Source organism: Pan paniscus, chromosome 3, assembly GCF_029289425.2.
Source record: "Pan paniscus chromosome 3, NHGRI_mPanPan1-v2.0_pri, whole genome shotgun sequence".
NCBI classification, from domain to species: domain Eukaryota; kingdom Metazoa; phylum Chordata; class Mammalia; order Primates; family Hominidae; genus Pan; species Pan paniscus.
The window spans coordinates 64,985,370-65,009,965 of record NC_073252.2 but is presented as its reverse complement, the minus strand read 5'-3'; the positions used below and the strand labels follow the sequence as shown (position 1 = coordinate 65,009,965).

General features: G+C 34.4%; 1 long non-coding RNA gene across 1 annotated transcript; it reads right to left on the bottom strand.

Annotated features, from left to right (window-relative positions):
• Positions 1–232: 232 nt before the first annotated feature.
• On the bottom strand, positions 233–13,564 carry LOC134730271 (uncharacterized). The gene is made up of 3 exons (XR_010111971.1): positions 12,744–13,564; positions 9,817–10,274; positions 233–8,340 (listed from the first exon to the last, which is right to left on the bottom strand). It is a non-coding gene; the product is annotated as an uncharacterized LOC134730271 (long non-coding RNA).
• Between the last annotated feature and the right edge of the window lie 11,032 nt (positions 13,565–24,596).

The window sequence follows — 24,596 nt, the reverse complement described above, 5'->3', positions numbered from 1 at the left end:
ATAACTTTGTAAAATACAGGGGAATATGCCCTTATGGCTAGAAGTAGAAGTTGCGGTTGGTAGGTTTTAAAATATCAAGATACATATTGCCCCAACTGTGTATTCAAAATATATATATCAAAAATATTCAAGTATTCAAAATATATATCTCAAAAAATCATGTATTTATATGAAACTAATAACATAAATATTTGATAATCAACCTCTTAACAGAAATCAATTAAACTAGCAAAACAAGTATTATTTTATTGAGAGCATTCTGTTATGGTTAATTACAAAGTAATACATTCTAAAGAAACTTTGTTATATGTAGGTATACCTCAAAGATACTGTGGATTCAGTTTCAAACTACTGCAAAAAGCAAATATAATAAAACAAGTCACATGAATTTTTTGGTTTCTCAGTGCATACAAGATAAGTTATGTTTACATTATACTGTAGTCTGTTAAATGTACAATACAATTTTGTCTAAAAACAATTTATATACCTTAATTAAAAACACTTTATTGCTAAAAAGTGCTAACAAGCATCGGAGACTTCAGTAAGTTGTAGCGTTTTTGCTGGTGGAGAGTCTTGGGTGTTGATGGCTGCTAACTGATCAAGATGGTGGTTGCTGAATGGGATGAAGGTGGCAATGTTTAAAAATAGCACAAACATAACGCCTGCCACATGGATTGCCTCCTCCTTTCACAGAAATTTTCTCTATAGCAGATGGTGCTGTTTGGTAGAATTTTAATCAAGTAAACCTTTTTTCAAAATTGGAGTCAATCCTCTCAGTCCTTGCCACTGCTTTGTCAACTAAGTTCATAAAATGTTCTCAAATCTTTGTGGTCATTTCAATGATGTTCACAGAATCTCTACCAGGAATAGATTCCCTCTCAAGAGACCACTTTCTTTGCTCATTCATAAGAAGCAACACTTCATCCCTTCTAGTTTCATCATGAGATTGCAGCAATTCAGTCACATCATCAGATTCTAATTCTAATTCTACTTCTCTTGCTATTTCCACCAAATCTGCAGTTACTTTCTCCACTAATGTTTTGACCACTCAAAGTCATTGATGAGGGTTGAAATAAACTTCTTCCAAACTCTTGTCAATGTTTGCTTTTGACCTTCTTTCATGAATCATGAATGTGCTGAATGAAAACTAGGATAGTGAATAATTTCCAAAATATTTTCAATTTACTTTGCTTACATCTATCAGAGGAATCACTATTTATGGTGCTAAAGCCTTTTGCAATGTATTTCTTAAGTATTAAGACTTGAAAGTGAAATGATGCCTTGACCTATGGGCTGCAGAATATATGTGGTTTTTATCAAACATGAAAACAATATTAAATTGTTTGTACCTCTCCATCAGAGAACTCTTGTATGAATAAGTGCATTGTCAATGGGCAGTAACATTTTGAAAGGAATCTTTTTTTTCTGAGCAATAGGACTCAACAGTGGACTTAAAATATTCACTAAACCATACTGTAAACAAATGTGCCATCATCTGTTTGTTCAATTTATAGTGTTGACTATATTACTTTGTTGTTCCATTTATACAGGTAAAGTAGAATTAGCATAAACCTTAAGTGCTCTCAGATGTTTGGTATGGTAAATGAGCATTGGCTTCAAATTCAAGTCACCATCTGTATTAACCCTAACAAGAGTGTCAGCCTGTCCTTTTAAGCTTTGAGGTGGGGCATTGATTTCTCCTCCTTTCTAGCTGTTAAAGTCCTAGATGGTATCTTCTAATAGAAGGCTGTTCTATCTACACTGAAAATTATTTGTTTAGTGTAACCACCTCTATCAATTAATTATCTTAGCTAGATTTTCTGTATAACTTACTGTAGCTTACATCATCACTTGCTGCTTCACCTTGACATCTGGTGTTGTGGAGATTGTAAGCCAACTTCATGAACCAACCTCTGCCAGCTTCCAACTTCCCTTCTGCAGCTTTTTCACCTTTCTAAGCCTTTATAGAATAGAAAAGTGTTATGGCCTTGCTCTGGTTTGGGCTTTGGGTAAAGAGAATGTTGTGGTTTGTTTGAGGCGTGAATGAGGTGAGGAAGAAAGAGTGGGGAATGGATGGTCAGTGGAGTAGTCAGAACACACCTAATATTTATCAATTAAGTTTGTCATCTTATATGGGCTCAGTTCTTGGTGCCCCAAAACAATTAGAATAGTAACATCTAAGATCACTGATTACAGATAACCATTACAGACAAAATAATAATTAAAATAACAGACATAATAATAATTAAAAGCTTGAAATATTTTAAGAATTACAAAATTGTGACACAGAGACATGAAGCGAGCCCATGCTATTGGAAAAAATGGTGTCAAAAAACCTACTTGATGTAAGGTTGCCACAAAACTTTGGTTTGTTAAAAAAAAGTATTTATGAAGCACAATAAAATGAGAAATACCTGTAATTTCCAAGGAAAATGGAGTACTGTGCATGCACAAGACATTGTATAGATGTTGGAAAGGAATGTTCAGATTTAAAAGGATTAGTTGAAAGATACATTAAGTTAAATTTAACCTCATAGAAAGTGGCATAAAATTGGAGAGTTAAATTTTTCTATTGTAATAAGAGTTTTGACTGATTTCTTATTACTGAAAATTATATGTATTTTAGAAATAAAAATTGTTCCAATATAGACTTCTGGAGAAATAGCTTTGAAATAGAATAGTTGAGTTTTCCTTCTAGTTGTATTAAGCAGCTGTGTAGGTACTCACAATATTTGTCACATATTGTCATTAGTAAGAGATTGAATATCACAGTGATCTAATGACATTTTCTCAGTTTAGATCACTTTGTCAGTACATATTTTTAGTTTACTTCAAGGTTATTTTTTGAGTAAATAAAAACATTTTGCCAGTGTATTCATCCTCCTATTTTATGTACTTTCCTTGAAAAAAATAATTTGGTGTTATCTGTTCTTTATTAAATCACAGTTGCCTTGCTGAACTGTAAATGAGCTTGTAACAATTCAAGATTTGTGAAGTATACGTGAATTAAAATATGTCTGCCTTTATTGACGAATGTGCTTGTATATTTGGATCAGTGAAGGTTTAGAAGTATTAGGAAAAGAACTGTTTTAGAAATATAGCTCAGCATTAGAAAGCAACAGAATTGTACTACCTGGACTTAAACTCTTGAGTGCAAAAGATGCATTCACTAAGCAAAATATGATAGATTGTAGAAACATCAGAATTGTTTTGAGTGCTGAGTCTGACATGCTGAAACGTTTAGAGAATTTTCAGAATATTTAGCAGTTCATTCCTGAAGATGAGTTAACAAAAGTATCAGGTAAATTATATCATTATTTCTCCCTTTTGGAAAACCTGTTGTTCTCACTTTGATACATTCGGTGGCAAAATTCTATTTAAGAATGGAAAGGAATGTGCTATTAAAATTTAGTCTCCTACTAAATGTATTATTCTATGTTTGACACTCCTTAGCTAAGAAGAAGCAGCTAATTGTTAGAGTTAGGGGGAATCTGAGATGGAGATATCCTATTACGAGTTTCATTATCCTTGATTCAGAATCTGGTGTATATTTTTCCCTAATGTGATTTCTTTTTCTCTTAGGAACTTTCTTCCTTCTAGTGATTTTAAACCTTTGGGATGCTTTTCAATCTTTTTCCCTCCTCCCTCTATCTCTCCTTTCCTTCCTTCTTTCTTCCATCTTTTTCTCCTTTTCTTTTCTCTGCTTATCTTTTCCTCCTATACTAAAATAGCATCATCATACTTATTTTTCATTCTTGGTTCTTCCTTTAATCAGAACAACGAAGGTAGCTTCTGGGGTATAGTTTATCTTCTGCTATCTGGGTCCTGGTCACATTTGTGAGAATTCATAGAAGTACAGAATTATCATTTGTAAATTTTCTCTATGTAAAATTGCAATCAAGTATTTTTAAGTGGCCTACATTTATTCTGGATTGAGCATTCAAGCCTTACCTTCTTTGATAATATTTCTAAAATCCCTTCACCTCTTTATAAAACATCTTATTTCTGAAGGCCAAGCTCCTCCTTTCTCATTCAGTTCAATGATTATACTCTCAAAGATTATCCTACTTATATTTCCACCATTGTTTTGTTGTTATTGCTGTTGCTATTTAAGTTCTTCATTAGCAGTGGTTTACAGTTGGTTACTACTAGAAAACAGTTTGTAATGTTATATTAAAGATGAGGTTCCCTAAAAATTTTAACTTGTTCAAATTGACTGTATATGAGGACATGTGAAAAACTCTAAAGGTGCCTTTAAATTATTCATTCCCAGTCTGAGACATAAAAGGTACAAATTACATTGCCATCACAAGAGCAAGAATGCTATCAAAGACGGCTGGAGTTGCAAAATAAACTCCCTTGAGGAGGCTTCCATAGATCGAAGGTGGGAAATACATCAAGAGGAGTAACTGCAATGGATTGAAACATAGTATGTCAAATTCCATTAGTTTATTAAGCCACTAAAATGTTGTAGATTAATTCCCATTGGTACTTTTGGAAAATGTCTAGAAATAACTTGTTTGAAAAATGACAAATGAAAGAAAACAATCAAATATTTATCTTGATTTTTATTTCTAAATTTACCATAGATAACCAAATAATTCTCAAGAAAATGTGTCTCTCTTTAGAATTATTGTAGTTGGTAGAAAAAGAAGAAATTATATACAAATCCCATTTTATAAACTCCTAATAAATTTCTTGATTTAGGCAATAATAATAGCCACTAGTATGACGAAAACAAAGACAAAAAGCTTATTTGTACCTCTAGATGAAAAAACACGAGCCACCTATAAGGCATTCTTGCATTAAAAAAAAGAAAAGAAAAGAAAAGAAAAAGATCTAACCTGAATCTAATTATAGTCCTTATATTTCAAAAGTTTAGAAAGAGGAAGGGGTAAGAAGGAGGAGGAGGAAGAGGAGCAGGATGAAGGAAAGGGAAAATGGAATAAATTGTACATTTTAAAGATATGAATCATTAGTTCAAATAAATATTTCCATTCAAACTTAGAACTTCAGATTTTTTTACCCTAATATGTTAAATCCTACATCTGTAGCTCCTGTCTCTTACCTGAAAAACTTAGTGACAAAGGTGCTATAGTTTGAAAGTTTGCATGCCTCCGAAATTCGTATGTTGCAATCTAATCCCCAATATGTTGATATTAAGAAGTGGGGCCAGGCCGGGCGCGGTGGCTCATGCCTGTAATCTTAGCATTTTGGGAAACGGAGGCGGGCGGCACATCTGAGGTCAGGGAGGCAGAGGTTGCGGTGAGCCGAGATCCGCTATTGCACTTCAGCCTGGGCAACAAGAGCAAAACTCCGTCTCCAAAAAAAAAAAAAGTAGGACCTTTGGGAGGTAAGGAGATTACAAGAATAGAACCCTTCAGAATGGGATTAGTGCCATTATAAAAGGGGTCTGAGTGAGCTTGTTTTCCCCTTTGCCCTCCTGCTATATGAGAATGCCTGAAGAAAGCACCATTTATGAAGCAGAGGGCCTTCACCAGACACCAAATCAGCTGCAAACTTCATCTCCAACTTCTCAATCCCTAGAATTGGGCTACACCCAGCTAAGCCATGGGAAAGTGACTGTCCAGAGCCTGGAGGTTCATTCCACAAGCCAGTATGTCTAGAAGTTGTAATATTGAGGAGGTTCATTCCACAAGCCAGTGTGTCTGGAAGTTGTAATATTGAGTCAAAGAAAATTATTTTCAAGATTTAAAATTGAATGTTGTTTTTCCTCTTGGGTTTTAGACTTACTTGAGACCTGTTACTCCTTGCTTTCTTCTGATTTCTCCTTTTTGGGAACGAAAAAGTTTATTCTACGCATGTTTCACTATTTTATGTTGGACGCACATAACTTACTTGATTTTGCAGGCTCACAGCTGGAGAGAAATTTGCCTTAGGATAAATCACACCTTTAATTTCACCTCTATGTGATTTAGATGATATTTAGTTGAGACTGGACTTAGACTTTAAAGTTTATCTTGAAAAAGTTAAGAAATTGGGGCTACTAGAATTAAATTAATGTACTTTGCATGTGAGAAGGACATTAATTTTGAGTGGCCAGGGGCAAATGCTATGGTCTGAATTTTGTGTCCCCCCAAATTAATATGTGGAAATCTAAGCCACAATATGTTGGTATTAAGTGACAGGGCCTTTAGAAAGTGACTAGGTGTTGAAACTAATATTCTCAGGAATGTGATTAGTTCACTTATTTAAAAAAAAAAAGAGATTTAGGTGAGCTTGCCTTTCTCCTTACCCTTCTATCATCTAAGATACAGCAAGAAGGTGCCATTTGTGAAGCAGAGAGCCCTCATCAGATAATGAATCTTCTGGTGACTTAATCTTGAACTTTCCAGCTTTTAGATCTGTGAGCAATAAATTTATGTTGTGTATAAATTACTGAGTTTAAAGTATTTTTTATAGCAACCTGAATGGACTAAGACACAAATATAACAAAAGGATTGCCCATATACACTGACCTTTTTATTCTGTTGACAGGTAATTTCTTTTTTATTTTTGTCATATTTTATTTATGATTATTATTTTACTAATTATTTAAGATATTTCAAACCTATTAACAATTTTAAGACAGTAAACTTCACACATTCATACATTTTAAACATTTTCTACCATCTGAGCTCTTTCTATCTCCTTTAGTTCAAATCTTATTGCTGTAATTTCATGTCAATTACTTCTCGTTGAATAACTAAACTAGATGAATATAGAGTTGCCAAGGCAGCATTAAATCAGTTTTCCCTTGCACAGCTTTGCAGCAGATGTATTGTGCCCATCTGGCTGATCTGCTGCTCATGTCCCTTTGCCTTTATCTTAATTAGTTCAGACTACTACAACAAAGCACCCTAGACTAGGTGGCTTACAAACAACAGAAATTTATTTCTCATAGTTCTGGAAGCTAAGAAGTCCAGGATCAAGATGCAGGCAGAGCAGGTGTCGGTAGGGCCCAGCTGCCTTGTTGCACATGGACATTTCTGAGTGTATCCTCATATGGCAGAGAGCAGATAGAGAAAAAACAAGCACTCTCATGTCTTGGATAAGGGCACTAATCCCATTCATGAGGACTTTGCCTCATGACCTCAGTACCTTCCAAAGGCTACACCTCTTAATACCATCATACTGGGAGTTAGATTTCAACATATAAATTTTGGAGGAATGCAAATATTCAGTCTGTAGCAGGCTTATTGTGATTTAAGGGAGTGCTACTTAACCCTAATGTGTACAACTGAGAAAACTGTAAAAGTGAGGATTCTGACTTAGTAGATTTGAGGTGGGGTTTCAGTTTCTGTATGTCTAACAAGGTTCTATGAGATGGCGCTGCTGCTTGTCCCTGAATTACACTTTGTGTAGCAAGAGTTTAAGATTTTCTGTGATAAGGGATTTTCTTTTCAGATGAGTAATATGCTAGATTTCCCCTCTTTATCAATTTTCTTGTGTTTGGGTAGGTAATTAAAAGGATAGCAGTACCAAAATTGAGGTAGCTGTTTTTCCTGGGTTTTGTTGTCTGATTTTTTCTTACCCTCTTTACTGATGGTATCTCTAAGCTGTCATTGGTAAGCTGGTCCTCTTCACAGTGTTCATCTTCATTCCTAGTGCATGTTCTGTCTTATTGGTCTACCTCCTGTACCTTAGCCATGGCTGTCAGTGTTCTCAGCTCAGGGAAGCTTAACATATAGTAATAGAGAGTAATAGTATTTTCTCATTTAATAAGAAAGAAGCTACTGGGTTGCTTTCAAGGAGAGCTCTCTAACTTCATCTTTTCCTGACTCACCATTTTGGAGGTAATCTGTTGTGGGTAATGTGTATTAGAGTTATGATCACTGCATATTTTCTGCCTTCAACTGCAGCACCACCTGTAACATTTGTGGCCTCTGTACTTAATTCCCTTTAACGACATCAAACCTCAAGCCTTTCCACCTCATAAACCACAGAGTTGCTTCCTGGTTTACCTTCTTTATAACAATCTACTGCACATATTATCTTTCTTAGTGTGTTTCAGTTAATTATATCTTAAATATTTCTTACAGTACACGTAACTGAAAGATGCTGTGGATTTGAGGTTACTGGGAGCTGCTACTTTATCTGCTCCTCATCTCTGCCCCGGGTGCAAAGCTTATTTTCTGAGATTGAGAGAGATCCAATAATGAGTGGCACCTGGGTTCCTTCTTCACCGCTCAGTCATGGAGATGATGACTAAGACCCACTCTAATGCCTGCAGGTCCCCTTCATGGTGACATTGATTAGGCCAGAGATGGTGGATCCATTCAGGGATTTCTTGGACTCACCCTTTACTTCCAGAACCGGACTCAACTTTTGTTTTTATATCTGCAAAAATTAGAAAATCATGCCTACTTTACAGGAGAAGTAGAGAAAATATTTGCAAAGCACATAGCAAAAACCAAGCATACAAATACTTGCAGGAAAAAAAGTAGATTTTAAAAATGTTTATGAAAAACTTTTGTGAATTCAGAAAAATACGATTGTTATCGTAGATAGGTTGTTAATACCTACTGATCACTTTTCTTTTCTATAAAATGATGGAAAAGCAGTTCATATACTGCAGAGGAAAGCTAGTATTAGCACTGTTCTTCAGTAATCAAGCTCCCTAGATATGTGGAGGTAACTTGATAAAGAAGATGATGATTTGCATCTCTTGGGAGATTTCATTTGCCTCTTAGAGCCCAAGATTACCAGAAAGGCATTGTGTTTTGACAGATAAATTTCAATTGGACACATTTTAGATCAACACATAAATGCCTTAAGAAAATACCTTTTTTGAGTATAATGTTTGACAATCTTGTTCCAAATTCAGTTTTCTTTCATACGATAAAGTTTCACATGTCAAGAAAGATAGTCAAGGAACATTGTTAGGTGAGACACAAGGAGGATACCAACTTTGCCCCATGATTTGAACACATTTATCCTTGGAAGCACCCTTCATCCTTCCCATTTTAGCTCTATGTACCCTGTGATATTTAATACTTCCCACATACACCTAGAAGATCTATTCTAATGCAAGTGAACAAAGAGGAGGAGGAGGACTGTGAGGCAAGGAAGTTCATGTGTAGGTGCTGAGAAATCTGTAAGGGTTCTGGTGTTTTATCTTTTCTCTGTTCTCTGATGACCTTGGGATATAAGGTCACTATGGTGAATGAGGAGCCAGTCATTTCTAGAGAAGCTTTTAAGATAATGTATGTTCACCTTCTGATATACAGAGATAGGCTACATAAAACATCTTATGACTTTAAACACACTGGAGCTCACCTGATAAACAGAGAAGCTATTTCTATAGAAATATATGATGGGTGAAAAATATCTCCAATGATAAGGTCTAAGCTTCTTCAATAGTAAAGTGTATTCTGTAGTAACAGGCTTTGGGAAAGTTCCAGTGTTTATAATAAAGATGAGTTGAAAAGTTTAAAATAAATAAAAAAATGTGTAGATTAATTGCTAAAGAAAATTATATCTAGGTAACAATAATAGAGGTTGTTTTAAATGTGATTAAAATAATATTCCATTAAAGGTAGCAGAGTGACATGATCTTTATAAAGTGAATGTTCAAGTTGTCATGCCCATGTTTCTAAGAAAATATGGCCAAGAAAAATAATTTCTAAAAGTGGCCATAGAAAAATACGTATTCTACCTTTATGGTAATTTTTTTGTGGTGCTCCTTTTTGATAATGAGTGATGCTGTTGAGATTAAAAGTCCCTTCCTTCGTATGGTCTTTGGAACTTTGCCTCTACTCTATTAACTCTCTCACCTAATATTAGGAGAGTGATAGCACTGACTCCCAATCTTACCTGTTAAATAAGTCCACAACAGCAGGTGAAATTCCTCGGGCCAATTTTGAACTTAGTAGCTTTGATTACAGGGTGGTTTCTGCTTCCATTTGTTAACCTTTCGAAATTCAGCTTGATGCTCTACGTACTGATTCAGCCAAGGTTACTGTGCTATTCGTCTTGCCATAAATTACATGGATAAACTTTTAAAAATCTCTTTAGCTTAACTGCGTTTGATCTTCTCTGGATTATAATAGAAAGAATAATACTTATCCAAGATTTGGCAGTATTATCTTGTTTTATTTTGGAGGGGTGGAGGAAGAGGTGTAGAGCAGGACAAATTCAGTTGAAAAAACTTTTTGTTTGCATTCTTTCATGAGCCTTTTAACTGATTTCCATGGTATCAGCAACCTCTTCCTTCCATTCAGTCCATTGAAGCAATCTTTGAAGTATGCATATTTGATCAGGATAGTCCTCAGCTAAACAAACAAACAAACAAACAAACAAATAAAGAGTATTTCAATGGTTTTCTATGGCCAGGTAATGGAGGTCATAATAAAAGCCTACCTTGAAGACATTACAGGTTTGGTTCAGACAACTGCAATAAAGCAAATATCAGAATAAGTGAGTCATGGAAAATTTTTGATTTCTCAGTGCATATAAAAGCTATCTTTACATTATACTGTAGTCAATTAAATGTGCACTTGCATAGTGCCTAAAAAACGACATATATAACTTTATTTAAAACTATTGCTAAAAATTGCTAATGATCTGAGCATCCAGCAAGTTGCAATCTTTTTGCTGGTTATGGGCCCTGCATTGATGTTGATGGCTTCTGACTACTCAGGGTGGTGGTTAGTGAAGGTTGCGATAAATGTGGCAATTTCTTAAAATGAGAAAACAATGAGGTTTGCCACCTCAATGGACTCTTCCTTGTGTAAAAGATCTATCTGTAGCATGGAAGGCTGTTAGATAGCATTTTACTTACAATAGAACTTTTAAAATTGAAGTCAATCTTTCAAACCCTGCTGCTCTACCAACAAAGCTTGTGAGATGTTCTAAATTCATTGTTGTCATTTCAACATTATTTACTGCACACTCTCCAGGAGCAGATTCCATCTCAAGAAACCACTTTCTTTGTTCATCCACAAGAAGCAATTTTTCATTCATTCAAGTGTTATCATGATGTTGCAGCAATTCAGTCACATCTTCAGGCTCCACTTCCAATTCTAGCTCTCTTGCTATTTCTGTCACATGTTGAGTTAATCCCTCTACTAATGTCTTGAACTCCTCAAAATCATCCACAAGAATTAAAATCAACTTCTTTCTAATTCCTGTTAATGTTGATATTTTAACCTCCTTCTATGAGTCACAAAAGTTCTGAATGGCATCTAGAATGGTGAATTCTTTCCAGGAAGTTTTAATTTACCTTGCCCAGATCTATCATAGAAATTACTGTCTGTGGCAGACATAGCCGTCGGAAACATCTTTCTTAAATGATTGGACCTGAAAGTTAAAATTCTCAAACCATGTACTCCGGGATAAATATTGTTTTAGCAAGCATGTAAACAACATTAATTTCCTTGTTCATCTCCATTAGAGCTCTTGGGTAACCAGGTACATTTTGAATGTGCAACAATATTTTGCAAGAAATATATATTTTTCCTGATCAGTAGATCCTAGTAGTGGACTTAAAATATTCAGTAAACCATGATGATATACTTTCATCCAGGCCTTGTTGTTTTATTTATGGAGCACAGGCAGAGTAAATTTAGCATAATTTTTAAAAACGCTAGGTTTTTGAAAATTGTAAATGAGCATAAGCTTCAACTTCAAGTCACCAGCTACATTAGTCCCTAACAAAAGAGTCAGCCTGTGCTTTGATGCTTTGAAGCCAGCCATTGACTTCTACTCTCTAGCTATGTAAATGTTAGATGGCATTTTCTTCTGATAGAGGGCTGTGCCATCTATACTGAAAATCTGCCTTTTAGTGTAGCCACCTTCAGTAATCATCCTAGCTAGGTCTTCTGGATAATTTGCTGTAATTCTACTTCAGCACTTGCTGCTGTGCCCTGCATTTTCATGCTAGACATCGGCCTTTTTTCCTTAAGCCTTATGTACCAGCCTCTGCTAGCTTCAAATTTTTCTTCAGCAGATTCTTCACCTCTCACACCCTTCACAGAATTGAAGAAAGTCAGGGCATTGCTCTGGATTATGCTTTAGCTTAAGTGAATGTTGTGGCTACTTTGATCTTCCTTCCAGACAATGAAAGCTTTCTTCATATCAACAATAAGGGTGTTCTACTTTCTTTCCATTTATGTGTTCACTGGAGGAGCATTTTTAATTTCCTTCAAGATCCCTTCCTTGGATTTACAACTTAGCTGATTTTTTGGCACAAGAGGTATAGCTTCCAACCTATCTCAGCTTTAGATATACTTGCCTCAGTAAGCTTAATCATTTCTAGCTTTCGATTTAAAATGAGAGACATGTGACACTTCCTTTCACTTGAACACTTAACAGGTCATTTTAAGGTTATGAATTGGCCCAATTTTAATATCATTGTGGGAATAATGACTTCCTTCAGAGAATAGGGATGTCTGAAAAGGAAAGAGCAATGAGGGTGTGGCCTGTCAGTAGAGCTGTCAGAATACACACAGTATTTGTCGAAAATTTTCCATTTAACACAGGTGTGGCTTGTGATACTCCAGAACAATTGTAATTTTAAAGTCAAAAATTACTAATGGCAGATCACCACAACAGATATAACAATAACAAAAAAAAAGTTTGAAATAATGTGAGTATTACCAAAATGCAACACGGACACGTAAAGTGAGCACATGCTGTTGGGAAAATGGCGCAAATAGAATTGCTGAACGCACAGTTGCCACAAATCTTAAATTTGTAAAAAAAAAAAAAAAAAAAGGGAAAATAAATAAAATGAGGCAAACCTGTATTCAGAATCCTTGTTATACACAGTGGAACCTGGGGCAACCCTGCCCTTTTGGGCTTGAGTTTCATCATCTGTACAGTGGGGCTGGAGGCAGGAGGGTTGAGTAAGCTGACTTCTAAGGTCCCTTCTGGTTCTCTCTCCAGTGACAACGGCCTCCTTGAGCTTCCTACATGGGATGCCTGCTGCAGAACTGTCCCTTAGTGAGCAGTGGTGAAGAGGATCTGCAAAACGGGATAATCTTTCTTGAGCAGGGAGGTGAAAGAACCCAGCAATGGCATGGATGGATGTCCTTGGAAGAATGGAAGGCCCCAGTGTAGTGGGGTGAGGCTTACATAAAAGCACCCCCAAATGCCATTCACTTTCTTCTTCCTTCCTAAAATAATTGAAACTGCGGCTATTTGTAAGCACCTGGTCTTTGCCCAGCATTGTAACAGAGGCTATAGCAGGAGGCCAGACGTCCAGCTCCCCAGGGAGTAAGGGGTCCCATGGACACAGCCTGATGGGACCAGCCATGATGGCGGGCAGAGCTGTGTCTGGAAAGGAGTCCAAACACCAAATTCTAGTATTGGGATCTTCATGGTGATCATTTGCAAGGCCTCAATTCTGCCACAGGCTGTTCTACTATTCCTTGTTCTACTGTTCCTAGCTTTTTCTTAACACTATTTGCTAAATGCTCTTCTTTTGGCCATATAAAACTGTTATTCCTCAGACTACATACTTATAATTTGTGTGTTATTTTTCATTCTGCCCTAAAGTTCTAAAGTCCAGAAATGCCTTTTCATATCTTCGCTATATACACACACATATATGGAATAGCAAACTGTGATTCTCTCCTTGAACCACCCAGGAATAATAAATATGTGGACTTTTTGAAGGTAGAGACTGTGGCTTGTCAATGACTGTAGAGTTAAAAAACATGAGTTATTTCTTTTGAATAAGTAGGACAACTATCACCAGTATATTGTAGGTACAATCAGCTAAACTCTTTTTCCCACAAACGCTGGATAAACTTTTGTGATCACAATTACTGACATAATAATAGTTTTCCTTTCACTGGGAAAAGTCTTCTGCAATTTTGTGTTCATTTTGCCTTTTTGCCTGTTTACTGCTAAAAAGCGTGATAGTCAAATTGTCTTCTCATTCAAATTCTTAACGTTATGTTGTGATTTAAAATCAGAGACAAAAACACAGAGCTGCTTATTTACATTTCTCTAATTTTTTTACCTAACAAAAAAGAATAAATCATTCACAGACATCTGAAGAAAAGTTACATAATTTAAAAAAATTATTACATGGAGAGCTACTAAGGGTATTGAGTGAGTTAAATATCCAGGAATTGATGGCTCTGGTCAGTCTCATTTTACAGAATCACTGGGGAGTGATTTGCATGTTTTGAATTTTTAGAATTTACTTGATAAAATAACATGCAAATGGGGAGAATAAAGACATGAACAAATTTTAAGTGGCTACCTAGAGAGCCAAGTCTTAAATTCTCCAACCACTCATTATTCCTGAGCTTGAGAATAAATCAATGAATCAAGATAAAGCATGAGTGAAAAGGAATAATACTGGGATAGCCACCAAAGTTTATTTTAGAATAAAGAAAAAAAAAACAGACTGAACAGTTGTGTATAGTAGCACTGAGAACATTAGAATTTCCTTCTTTTGACCCTTCTAGATATACTTATTGTAATTGTGTTTGGCTCCAGCACTCCTCTTCTTGTTTTTACTTTGAATTAGGTCCAGACTTTTTAGCTCCGGGGAAGCTAGGAGTAGTACTAGAATTGCTCTTTCACTTAAACAGAGCTAATTGGAGCTACAATGTTATTCATAGACTGGAAATTAATGATGGGAAAGACCTGTTAGATCATCTCTTCCATCTGATTCTGGCAATACAGGATTATTTTTTACATTGTGTCCTGGAATATTCTGCCTGGTTAATTTTAAGTGACTAAAATAATGGTGCTTTCACTATTTCCCTTGGGAGACGATTATGTAGCCTAATAAACTTCACTCAGGACATCAATTTGAAGATCAGCCCAGGTTTTCTTTTCACTTCGTTTCATGCCATTACTTCTACTTATACACCCTTGGATCACCCTAAACAATTCATTTTCCTTATCCATTCAATACAGCAAATTTCCTGGCTACCATCCTAAAAGAACTCCAAGGATGGTTTCATTTGCATTTCTGAAAAAGGCTATGGTCTTGCTTAGTGGTGAAGCAAAATACAGCTATTCATTATTCCATGAATCATGCTTTTCCAAAAGGAGGCAAAGGAAGGCTTTAAAAAAAAATAAATAAAAACCCACACAAGAACCTAGCATTTGCATTATATCTGCACCTTTAATTAATCAGCTTTAAATGTATATTAAAACTTTCTTTTTCTGTGACTTTTAAATATATCACTTCTATTAGATTTTCCACTCCCCAAAATCTTATCATTACAATTTATTTTTGGATTCTATGTTTCTCCTTCATCACAATGTTCACTTGTTCTCTAAGTGTAAACCTATTATTTTTATTCATTCATTTTAAATATACTAAAACATTTTAAATAAGTATGTACATTGATTTCTTGTGTCATTCAAATGAGCATACATCTGATTTTGTATTATAAAACAATAAAGTAGTCAGTCATGTACAGTATCATTTAGATTTTTGACTGAAGAAAAAAGATTAGGTCTCTATAGATGATAGATAATGAAAGGAAAGCATTATTACTATAAATGAAATGCAATAAAAGAAAAATATTTTTGCCATTATTGCAAATTTATTAGGAGAGTTAATAGATTTCTGGGGCTTGGAAACAAGCATATTTTAAAATTCTTGTAACAAAATATCCTTATGCCTATTTTATAGAGAACTGTTTCTAAATGGAAAAGTTATGACCTAGCTACACATTATGTATATCGTAATAAGCAATAAGAATAGTAATCATTGTTATTTTTGCAAGATGAACTTATTTAAGATAATATAGTTCATGAGAATAAACTACTCATCCATGTTAAGTAAAATAAATGATGTTGCTCACCAAAATGAGGCAATAGAAGCGATGTATTATAATAAGACTTCTCACAGGAAATCAGCTTAGAGAGTTTCAATATATTTCAGATAGATAAATTTTAAATAAATTTAAAAAACTCACATGTAATTCCTATTCTCAGTTTAAGTACCCAAGGGACAAATTCAAGAGTAATTAACTTAAAACATAGGAGTTGCTAAATCTTCTGCAGATAAACACTTTCCTTTATCTTTTTATTTTAAAATTTCCATGGGATGTCATTCTGACTTTTTAAGACCAGATCCAGTCATTTCATTAATTTAGAGTTCAGACAATCTTTGTTCCTTTTTAATATCTATCTATATAGCATTTTCTTGTTCAAGAGTCTTCTACTTTCTATGTATTTTTATAAATTTTAATGACTTTAGGCGGGGGTCAAATTATTAATAGAACATCTAGATTGAACTGCTAAAACAAATTTTAAAATAGGCAACTGCATACAGAGTTAAGAAGTGCCATACTCTCTTAGTTCTACATTTTTGGGGTAAAACGTCTGTATTTTTCAAGACGGGTTTCAATATAATTTCAATTTTTCTTTTGTTACTTTGAACATACACCATATTTATCTCACTTAAAATATTTTGTCAGTATTAAACTAACATAAACTAAAACCTATAGTATATTTTTAAAATACATAAATGTATTTTACGTAGTTTATGCGAAAAACAGACTTCTACTCTTGTCAGTAGGAGAAGGAAATAAAAGCACTCCCCCATTGTGTGCACTGTTTATTTTATACTGAGAGACTTAAGTTTTTTTTTTTTTATGTATTCAAGGAACTCAGTTAACATTTACACATTTGTTTTTACAATATTACTTATAATCAAGTTTAAATAGGAATCTTAATTTGTCATTTTAATAGAAAGTGAAACAATTTTTCTGGCAGTGAAAGTCAAAGAAAGAAGGGGAAAAAGTAAGCAATTGGATGTATAAAATGACAAAGGAAGGAGGAAGAGTGAATAGTGATATCTTTTCAGAAAGTGAAAAAGAACATATGAAATGCCAAGTGACTTGACAAAGTTACTGGGCCAAAGTTAAAGTTCATATAAGTGCATATACATTTTTTTCTATTATATAAAGTGAACTAGTTGTTAAATGTAAATGTAACATTATTTTAGTAATTTATTTCCTCAAAAATCTTTCTTATATTTTCTCTGTTCAAAATTATGTTTGTTTAAATTTACAGATTTGAACAAATTTTTCTGAGTCTGATCCCTTTTGGGATGGTCTATTCTAGTGTCGGGCCTATGACAATGAATGACTGTTCTGGGATGCCTGGTTAGCCACCAGGTTATCATATTGATAAGGTCAAGATTAATCCAGTGTAACTGCCTGCATTATCCCAAGACCCCCTTATTCCTAATATTTAAAAATATATAGAGGGCAATGTCCAGCTGTCAGCATTCTGAAAACTGTGCAGCTAAAGTATTTTTGTGTAACTCAGAAATTGTAAAATTACCAAGAGTACTTTTAAGCATTACTCTTGTAGTAAACAAAGCTGTTTCTCAAAGAGAAGTTTGTATATTTGATATTTGGAGATCATGGTAGTAAACATATTAAACATATAATCAGAGAACAGAATTCAAATAGATTTGAATGATTCTGTACATGATTAGGAAGTGCCATACTTTTAAGATCCAAAGGATTTGAGACAGTCTTTCAGCATATGTTACATATATTTTATATCAACTGTTGGTGTTGCCTAAAGAGATTAAAGACAACCATAGGATACAAGCTTAAACTCTTCTACAGTCCATCCAGGAGAAAAAAATAAATAAATGTTTTAAAGTGGTTTGTTGAATGCTTTTGAATCTATTTTTCTAGTTTTATTGCTGCCAAATACTGACTTCTATTTTTAGGTACTGTAAGAAACAAGACAAGAAGCAAGGTCTTCCGAGACTCATTAGGACCATTAGAAAAATGCTTCTAGCAGCTCCTATCAAAACAGTAGAAATAAATAACCTTTGTTCCTGGGACGTGGATTCACCCTGCTTCTGCAGCCCCGTTTCCAGATGATGTATTACAGTCATTATAGTCACCTCTGTAGGACACTGTGTACACAATGTGTGAGAGAGCCTTACCTCCCAGTTCAGGGTATTTCCTGATATATGAACCTTTTGTCCTTGTCAGATTGTCCAAGGTGAAAAGAATAAACTTTAAATATGAACCACTTCTAGGTAACACAAATACAGGGAAAGAAAATATTTTATCTTACTTTTTCTTGCCACAAAGTAAAAAAAATAAATAAATAAAACTACTGTGAGATAAAATAGATTCAAAAATAAAACACCTTAAAAAGCAGTATTACCTGTTTCATTTTTTACAAATTACTATTTAATGGAGACATCCCATGAAATCAAAATGCCAAAATCTGCTATTTGCAGGAAATTGCATTTCATAACAAAGAAAAATGTTCTAGATATTTATATCAGAAAGGACCAAGAGATTCATATCAATGGCAGACAAAGCTGAAGGTATGTCACATTTATTTCCTTATACAATGTAATAGTACATATTTGGTTCAAGTAAGCTTACGAATGTTTAATAATGAATGGGTATTATTGAACATTTTTTGAGGAATTCCAACAAATTCTAACTAAACTAAATATGTACTTTACATTTTACTACTTATTTGTAAAATATGAAATATGATTACATTTAAAAAACTAGTTACAAACTAATTTTTGTTTTTATTTGTTTGTTTTTGAGACAGAGTCTTGCTCTGTTGCCCAGGCTGGAGTGCAGTGGCGTGATCTTGGCTCACTGCAACATCCTCCTCCCAGGTTCGAGCAATTCTCCTGCCTCAGTCACCCAAGTAACTGGGACTACAGGCGTGTGCCACCATGCTTGACTAATTTTTTTGGTAATTTTAGTAAAGATGGGGTTTCACCATGTTGGTCGGGCTGGTCTCGAACTCCTGACCTCAGGTGATCCACCCACCGCAGCCTCCCAATGTGCTGGGAATACAGGCATGAGCCACTGCACCCGGCCCAAACTAAATTTTTATTGTAATTTTTTTTTTCAAATTTCATATTATCATTGAAGAAAACTGTGACTGTATCAGCTCGGGTCTCTCAGTCTCAACAGTAACCCTAAAGAAATATCTAGGGGCATTGTTGACAGATTTTGACTATTCTTGTTTATCTCTTTTTAAAATTTTTGCATAACTTGTTGGAATATATAATATTAATGTGATGTATTTTTTCCTCTAGATTATCACTTACATGTCCATTATCAACTAATGGCAGCGGTTTAAGTCAGGTTCCAGCAGGGAATCTAAAAGAATGTTGCATAATTCAATAAAAGGAATTTAAGAAAAGCATTTAAGTACAAACATGCCTAGAATGCTCAAACAGTGGGTAGTAAGGAAATTCCAAGATTAGCAAAAGCAAGAATCACCTACCATTCCGAGGGATGGAAAGACAAAGGAAGAAAACAAGAGGACCAGAGCCCATGATTTGGATACATTCAGTAGAAGAAACCCCAGTGAATCTGCTGGTGGAAGGTGGAAGCAGGGACTACAGATGAAGCAGAAGCACTGTACAAGATGCCACTAAGCAGAAAGAAAGAGACACAACTGCTCAGCTTTCTCCCTCAACCCTGCACTGTCCAATCTCTTGCCAGTGACTCTCAATGGCAGAAGCCTTGTTCATTGACAAGTAGGATAGAGAAACAGTGTTCAAAGGTCACTCCCAAATAAAGCAGGGAAACATTCCATGTCCAGAGAACCCTCTAAACTAAATCAGGTAATATGCATACCATTTGATTGAATTATCATTATAAAGCAACACTTAAACTTACTACAGTGAAAAAACAGGGGTGGTTCTGTCAAAAGATAGAAATTTGAAACCTGCCTTGTCATCAAATTCATCAATGTTAATAAAATATACATAAATACATTCATATGTGATCACACACATGAACATAAAAATGCATGCATGCACACAAACACACACACACAGCCACTTATCACTTAAGTCAATCTACTGCTTTATAAAACTTTTAAGAACAATTATATTTGCAAAATATCACTTGGGTTTGTTGCATTCCAGAACTTTCTTTTTTCCTAAAAAGTGTAAACTACTCTTTTTCTGGAAGCTTTCAACTTGTCAGGGTTGGCAGAAGGAATCTCTAAATTGGTAGATAATTTGGACAAAATATTTATAAGCTGTTTTATAAGTTTAGGATTCTTTAAGTCCAAGTATTTATAAGATTGGTAATAGTTTTGTTAACATCAATTTTATTTAGAGATTCTAAAGATGTGCCTGTGATGGGATTGGCAGCAAGTGAACTTAGTAATGTAAATGATCACCCCTTGATAATTTGTAGCAATTTGGGGGTTTAAAAAATGATGTTGACTTTTTTTTGCTAATAAAATATTATTTGAAGTAAATTTCCTTTTTCCCTGTATCTGAGCCTACCCAATGTTTAGTTCCTGTATTTTTTCACCAAAATATTAGTCATTGCCCTTATCATCATGGCCAGGCACGGTGGCTCATGCCTGTAATCCCAACTTTGGGAGGCCGAGGCTGGTGGATCATCTGAGGTCAGGAGTTCTAGACCAGCCTGGCCAACGTGATGAAACCCTGTCTCTACTAAAAATACAAAAAATTAGCTGGGCGTGGTGACAGGTGCCTGTAATCCCAGCTACTCGGGAGGCTGAAGCAGGAGAATTGGTTGAACCCAGGAGGCGGAGGTTGCAGTGAGCCAAGATCACGCCATTGCACTTCAACCTGGGCAATAAGAGTGAAACCCCATCTCGGGGAAAAAAAAAAAAGATGTGATCACCTGATCACTTGCTGCCATCAACATTTTCAGAACTAACATTGCGAATTCTGCTTCTATGGCTTATTTTTCTGGAACTAATTATTAACACATTTTCGGGTAAAATAATTTAGAGTACTCATTGAAAGGCAAGGCAAAAAATCAAAAGTGGGAAAAGATAACTAAGAATAATCACTTACTTACCAGCACTTGAAATAACTTTGTAAAGAGCTAATCTTCTGTAGTTTTCTACATGTGCTGAGCAGTCATAGAAACTGGTCTTTAATAGGGATAGACTTGAAAAATAAGTCAGGGTGGCTTAACTTGACTTAATCAAGCTTTATCATTTAAAGCATTCCACATACTTCTTATACCTATACAATCATGAGATAATTGATTCTCATTTTCTTCAAAATATTTTTAGACTATCACGTAGTTTATTTTTTAGTGTACATTTTATTTCATTAGTACTACTAGAATAAACAGCAAATGAAGTAAAAATATAAAAATGGGATTGGAAATTAAAACTTAAACCTGAATATAAGCATAAAATAAGAATAAATAAAATATATTACAATTATTTATTGGTCTATATAACATTAGATTCCCAGATATATTTTATGACTGACGGAACAATGGTTACATGAAATAATAATTAATGTTCATGCCCTTACTCTTTAAACAAAAGTTGATATAAGACTAGATTGCTTAATAATGCACATAACAATGTCTTCTTAGCTTTATATTTCACAAATACTTGCCATCTCTTATATGTTAGCAAACAAAGGTCATGTTGCTTATTTTAATCCCCAGTCTCTTCTGCATGGTATATTTTTAAATTCTTGTTTTAATATTTTTGAGTGTATGTTTTATTTTGTGACATAATACAAAAACAAATGATGTTTACAGAAGGCACATAAGCAATGTCCCTTAGTTGATCAGGACTGGGCACTTCATGAGAAGTACTCATATAATAATATTAATTAGGCTTTAGTAGCTTTCTCCTCAATACCTACTCACTTCATTCTGTGTCCTTCATTCATTATTGTAATCATTTGAACACCTCAACACAATAACAGTGATATAATTCAATATTCCTTCTATTTAAAAGAAGGAAGACAGAATTTTTTTACTAATTTTCAAAGATATACAAATTAAAAATCTAAAGAACAGAAATATGCAGATATTCAGGTTAATAATAACAATAATAATATCACTTGTATAGTTCCTCTGTTATTAGAAATTGTAGTATTCTCCTTCCCTTCACACTGAAGATTATAATGGCACAAATCAAATAAGAGGGGCCTTTAAACCTGTCAAAAACAATGACATGTTTTAATTTGTTGCCATTGTTGTCAAATCAGATTTGAATCCTTGACTGAGAAACTTTCTTCTCCAAGGTGTATAACCTCAACCTAATTCATTACCCACCTTCTCTTTGAAAGACTTTTAAACTAAGTTTTATGCAATAGTTCTGTAAGTTGAGAAAGGTTACCACTTGCATTTTACTTTGAGAGTAAATATAACTATTTGGATGAAGAGAAACTTGACATAATCTGTCCTAATCAAGCTTGCTTTGGTTTCAATAGCACAACAGGAGGCTATTGGAAATGCCCCCTCCCCATCTCTGTGCAGAATAATTAAACTGAGATTGGTTTGAATTCTTTTATAATTATCTCTCTCACCATGCTGTTGGATTTGAGAAGTTAATTACAACCATTTTCATGCCTATAATGCAGAAATGATCTCTCCGTTACGTACAGATTTGACAAGTCTTTAGAAGGATGTTAGGTGATGGTGCCTAGCTATATATATTCCCTCTCCTTGACAGTAGCTGAATGTCTATGAGGCATTTTTTCAGTGTTTTAAAAAGAATTTCAATCGTTTCTACTTGAGCACAGAGGAGAAACAGGTGAACCTACTTAAAAATCGGTTTACAACAAAAACCTTTAACATAAGGTTAGAAATCTATGCAAATTGTCATAGGTGCTATTACAGAACGTGTAGCTATTTGCTCTTTTGAATTACAAATATTTGGTCTACTCCAAACTGAAGGAAAATTTATTTTAACAACGTTCTTTTCCCTGTAAAGTTGCCTTAAGATTTGCTGTAAGAAAATTTAGTTTCAAAAATGCATACAAATTTTTAAAACTCCTGAAATTCCTATTGCAAAAATATAGGTGAAACAGAAGAAAATGATTGAATAGCACTTATAATATAAAGTTGTGTCATTTCAGGGCATAAAAATAATAAGTTTAATGTATTTTTCATTAAAAGGCTCACTACATTTTAATGTGCCAAAGTGAGTTTAGGTTTAAACAATGTTTTTGGATTTCGACAATGATTCGTTTGGCATACTGTATTTCTAGGTAGGAGTCTGTACAATTTATGTAGATTAGATAACATGCAGAATGGATTAAGTTTAAAATATATCTTACCAATATATATCATTTAAATTAAAATATTACTACAGTGAAATAACCCATTTTTGAAGGCTCTGTTCTCTGTCTCTAGAAATTATATTTCTAATAACATAGTCCCCAAGACTAAAAATTTTTAATGCAACTAGTGTTTTTTGAGTTTCCTTGTTTTGTTCACTTTCTTTCTCTTGAACTGTGGAAAGTCTACCTAATTTACAGCTGTGTAACTACATCAGAATTTTTCCATACATAAAGACAGAAATGTTAACATTTAACTCCCAGGGACAAAAAAACATCTCAACTATCTAGAAGTATCTGGGGAAGGTAATTTCACACTGTTGACTTTGACCAGAGATCTTATGGTCATTTTGAAGTGCTCAGCATGACAATTTAATTTTTCATGAATGGATGGATATAGAAAAGTAGATAATCTCCCCTTATAATGCAATTTTGAGAATTGTGTTTAGGCCACACATTAACCCCACTTTACCCAAACAATATAACCCAATTTCTTTCAAAATTGATTCACTAATTATTTTTATTAATTGAATGATATCACAAGATCACAAAGACCTACCAAATGAGCCACATTTTCAAAACTGTGATAATTAGCTGTCTAGAATATTTGAGCAATAAACTGCTTTATTTTTTTCTCATTAAAGTTATTTTTATTAATTTTTTTATTTTTTAATTTAATTTAATTTTATTATTATTATACTTTAAGTTTTAGGGTACATGTGCACAATGTGCAGGTTTGTTACATATGTATACATGTGCCATGTTGGTGTGCTGCACCCATTAACTCATCATTTAGCATTAGGTATATCTCCAAATGCTATCCTTCCCCCCTCCCCCCACCCCACAACAGTCCCCGGAGTGTGATATTTCCCTTCCTGTGTCCATGTGTTCTCATTGTTCAATTCCCACCTATGAGTGAGAACATGCGGTGTTTGCATAGACCTTAAAAGAATTAGGGTTCTAAATCTGAAAAAAAAAAAAAAAGACCTTCAAGGAAAGTAGCTGTTATACAGTAATAGAAATAGTAGTCACAGTCATGCTGCTGTAGTAATCATAGTAGTTCCAAAAGGGAAAAATGATAAACACATAGCAAGCATTGCACTATAGCATTTCTGAGAGACTGCCAGGCATATATGACTAACTCCATCTATTCAGAAGCATAAATTGCATGTAAGTAAGACCAGTTTTGCTCCAAGAGTTGGCATTCTTAACATTCTCTGCTCTATTTTCTGAGCACTTGGCCCCACCTCTGAGTCATTTTTTCTTATCCTTAAGAAGTGGCTTATGTTTGCAGGTGAGTAGCATTCTTAGAGTGCTTTCTGCCCATAGAAGTTTAGGAACACTGAAGATTATTTCCATTTTAACATCTTTCATTTTTAATTCCAATATTGTGGTGCTCTTGATGACACACAAAACTCTTCAAAACTCAGATGATTTTTCACGAATCTTACTGAGATTCGCTTAATTAGACAAAAGCCCAACACACAGCTGACCTCAAGTCATGCTGCTCTCTACCTTGCCTAGACTTCAGTCCAGTTGCTGGACATCAAGATCTGTACGATTTTTTTCAGAAGTTCTTTGGTTT